Here is a 4828-nt window from a genome sequence, read left to right on the forward strand (position 1 = left end):
TTTTGGATCGCGGTGTCCGAACGGGTGGAAACAGTTCATCGTAATGTTGGCGACTGGGTTGTATCGGTATATGTTTGGTGGTTACTCATTGTAGCTCCAGGGTATGAGCGTAAAATTTGGTTAGGGGTTGAGCCTTTTTGGCTCATGGAAGTCACTCATGTTGACGGTCCCGTAATTATGGATCTAATGTTATATAATCTGTTTGGTTATTAATGGAATTATTTATTTAAAAAAAAAAAAAAAGATATAATGAGATCCAAATTAATAAGAAATCAGTAACTTTATGTACCATGTCGGTTTGTCCTTTTTGTCTTTGTCTGCGCTGAAAGTTCTATCCTTCGAGTCTTTCAAAGAAAGACATTTGATGAGGAGCACTAGTAGTCTCATTCCTCCTTTCCTAAACAGACAATATCAACTAACATACAAAATAAAATTAATATCGACTGCCCCCTAGTACAATTGTTTTCGATTTACAAATCATTAACTAATTAAAAATTTATAGATGTATGGTCCTGCATATAAAGTGAATATATACCTTCTCAATGTGACTCTTATCGGAATAACAATCATTTGAAAGTCTGAAAGAGACTTTGAGCTACAGGTATGGTTTTAACTCTTTTTCTTTTTCCTTCCTACAAGTAAACAAAAAATAAAAAGAACACTGTGAGTTTTGCAGCATTTAAGAGAAGGGGTTAAACCTAATTACCTTTTATATTTAAATGAGAATCTCATCTATTAAAATACTCTTGAAAATAAGATATTTAAGGTTCAAGCTCATACGTACCATTAACTAAGAGTGAAAGTTGTTGATGAACATAGAATAATTAAAGCATAAAAGTAATGAAAATCAAATAAAGAAATATATCATCAGTTTACTTGAATTAAATGTACAAGATACTATACTGATTAGCAAGAAAGCCTAACTTTTCTGCAAAGGTGTGAAATTCAAACCAAGCAAACTTGCTTTTTGAATGCAACATTGGGTCGCACACCAGCTGCTATTTGGAGGGGATTGATATGCGGAAAACAAGTGATCGATGGAGGGACAAGATGGAGGATTGGCGATGGGAAGAGAGTGAGTATTCGCTCTGATCGTTGGCTTCCTTACCCGGTAAGTTTCAAAACGGTTAGTCCTCTTCAGTTGCCGGAGCAGCACAAAGTGGAATCTCTCTTCACCATATCGGGTGCATGGAATGTTCCTTTGATTAAAGATACCTTCTTGCTTCACGAAGCAGAGTTGATACTTAGTATGCCATTAGGGCTGAGAGGTATACCTGACAAACTTGTTTGGCATTACACTAAGAATGGGGTGTATAGTGTGAAGTCTGGGCATTGGGTTGCAAAGGACATACAAGAACGACAGAGAGGATCTGTAGCTAATTCCAGCTCAAACAGAAGTAAAGAGTTGTGGGGGAGAATTTGGAGTATTGATGCACCACGTAAAATCCGGGTTTTTATGTGGAGAGCGTACGTTGCATGGTTTCTTACCGTGTGCAACGAACTTGAAACAAAGACGAATTGTGGATGACTCTTGTTGTTGGCAATGTGGAAACCAATGGGAATCAGAGTTGCATGTACTTTGGGATTGCCCAAAAGCAAAGCAGGTTTGGAAGAAGACTTTTTTGAATGGGGTGTGTAAAGCATGGAAAGAACCGTCCTTTCTCGACCTCGCGCATCATGTTCTTTCTACTGCAGTAAGGAATGAGTTCGACTACTTTTGCTCGCTTGCATGGTGGCTTTGGAAGAACAGGAACCTTCATAGACACGGGGAAACGACAATTGAACCCATGGCAGTTGTCAGTTCTGCTAATGATCGAGTGGCTGAGGCAACATAAAATGGTTGAGATCTCTAAACATGGTGAAACTAGGTCTGGAGGGCAGAGTGTTAATGCTTCCAGCCGGGTTGTTTGGTTACCCCCTCTAATGGGCCATATTAAACTAGACTTTGATGGTGCCTGTGATTTGAAGAATGGAATCAGAGGCCTAGGAGTGATTTTCAGGGACCATAATGGGATCACGAAGGGTGCCATAGCAGTCCCACAAGTAGGCTATCTTCCACCTATATCTGTTGAAGCCCTGGCTACTACATGGACTTAGATTTGCAGCTCATGTCGGTTTCTCTCATATTGAAGTGGAAGGAGATGCACTCTCAATCATCAATAGTCTACATGATAGTTCGGAGGATTTGAGTTTTAAAGGTCATTTAATTGACGAAGTTAAGTATTTAATTCAGTCTTTTTCTTTTTGTAGTTGCCACTTTATGAAACGGGATGCTAACAGAGTTGCTCACCGTTTAGCAAAAGAGGCTTTAAAAATTAGTCAGCTTTTACTTTGTTTAGAGTCGGGGTCTTCTTGGCTTCAACAGTTTGTCAATATGGATTTCCAGTGTGAAGTCTAGTTGGATCAATTGATTTGCAAAGTAACCGTATCAGTGCTCCTGCAATCTTTTGCTCCACAAATCATTGTAATGTTTTCATTATTAATGAAGTTTCTCTTTGATAAAAATAAATAAATAAATTTTAAAAAAAAAACTAACTTGTTTAACCCAATCTATTGTTAATTAGAGCTTGAATTCAATGAATTAATGTTTTGAAAATCCAATTAAAAAGATTGAAAATCTGCGTATAGTTGAAACTTGTTTAAAACTAATCCAATCCAAAAAGATTTTTTATAACATTCTCATTGCATGTGCATTTTTTATATTTTTTTTTGGATTGGGAGTGAGGTACCAAGCCACCTCGGTTACATTAGTGAGTTAGTAACACACCCACCCAGTCAGTATTCAAACTGAGCCCACGAGAGTATCCCACCAATGTCAGACTAATCTCCTGCTGCAGGCGCATAAACCCGAAGGCCCCTCAAACCTGCAGGCCACAAACTGGAGGGAGTTAGGACTCGAACTTGGAACTAGTTAACTTGACCAACCTTATCACACCCCATGTGTCACGCCTCGAATTTCGAATAAAGAAATTTGAATCCGAAATGCGATAACTCAACAAGTACAAGAAAACACTTAGAAAAATTTTCATTTAAACCAAGCAACAAAACAAACTAAGCTTACCAATATCAATATTGACTCGTTCTTTAGAGTCACATATTACATTACAAAGTGTTTACAAATTAAACTGAACAATAATTCAATAAGTAAACGTACCCACCACTCTCACTACACAACGGAAGATTAAAACTAAGAGTACCCTTTTACATCCACATCACCGAAAGTACACCTCAGCTTCGACGACGAATAATCGATATTCTAACCTGTACAATAACCCCTACACCATGGAATAGTGCACCGGGTTGAGACAACAAACTTGGTAAGCGTTTGAAGCTTGCATGAGTAAACTCAAATCAATTGACACAACCCACATGAATAATAATTCTTCAGTTCAAGGATAAATTAAAACGATCATATCAACACCACCACTTTAATAGAAATTCAAATCTCACGTATAAACCAAAGAAAGAACACCAGAAAGATTCTCCGAAAAATACGTACTCATGATGCAGTAACATTGTTACCACCATGACAGTACGCTTGCAATAGACTAAGTACTCATGATGCAGTAACACAGTTACCATCATAACGGTACGCTTGCAATAGACTAGAGCTCTAACTGAATCGGAACCAATCACCTGGCCAAAGGTTTGGTATCCTGATTTATTGCACTCAGGTTATCACTGTAACCTTCGAACTTTGGACCTTTCGGCCCTCAGAACAAGACATTTAAAGAAATCCCTCACGACTCACAGATGTCAGACAACAACTCCATATCACTCATTCAACAATATAGATCATCAAATGTACTTCCGACATAAATAAATGATCAATTCAATAATCTAAATAAATCACCAAAAATCTACACATCACCATGCCACACCATCCAGATATATATATATATATATATCACGTAAATATAAATACACACACACACGTAGTGATTCACTCAGCAATGTCATTAATACCAACTATAGTTCACAATCACAAAAACTGGAAAAAATCATTTTTATAATTAAAACTCATTTTTTTCATACCTGTGAACCACATTCCTATGAATCGTAGTCGATCGAGTTCATATCATTTAAAACAAATATTCATTTCCGAAAACGATTTACAATTTATCAATTAATTTCTAATAATAAGTAAATTCATTCGTAAATGAACCACGTGAGATTTACTCACCTCTAAATCCCGCTGTGTCTTCTAAAAAAAAAGGTAATTCCATAACGTACTCTATCACGCTCCTATGGAAAATATAGCCTCAATTCAGTACATGAATCACAACAACAATTAAAATCCGACACTCCCGAATTAATCTTAAAATCTGAAAGTAACACTAATCGAGGCAAAACTTAATTCGAAACCACCAAAAGTCTCCAGAACACTTCTACGGTCAATATATCAAAACTACAAGTCGATCGGACGGCCGAATCCTCACGAATAGAAAATCGAGACAATCAAAAAGGGTAAAAAACTAACTCCAAAAATTGCGTCTTATGTATCAAAATGCTTGTATCGACGAGTAGACGATATATAAAACCAGAAACTGCCCCTGACATAGCCAAAAACGCCCCAAGCGCAGCCGGCAATGGCGGCACACCGTTGCCGAATCAACTTCAAAACCACCACAATCCAACCATCCAAAATGTGAACAATGAAGAGAGGAACAACTTTCATACCTGGAGTTTTGGCTGGATTAGCCTAGATCTGCCAGGATCAAGCTCACAAGCTGAGATTTACTGTTCACGTCGAGTTGACTTTGCTCCATAACTACCATCATGGATCGAAAGAGGAAGCTCCCACGAACCTAGAAAGATCGGTTTGAGA

This window comes from Rosa chinensis, chromosome 4 (genome assembly GCF_002994745.2).
Source record: "Rosa chinensis cultivar Old Blush chromosome 4, RchiOBHm-V2, whole genome shotgun sequence".
Lineage (NCBI taxonomy): Eukaryota > Viridiplantae > Streptophyta > Magnoliopsida > Rosales > Rosaceae > Rosa > Rosa chinensis.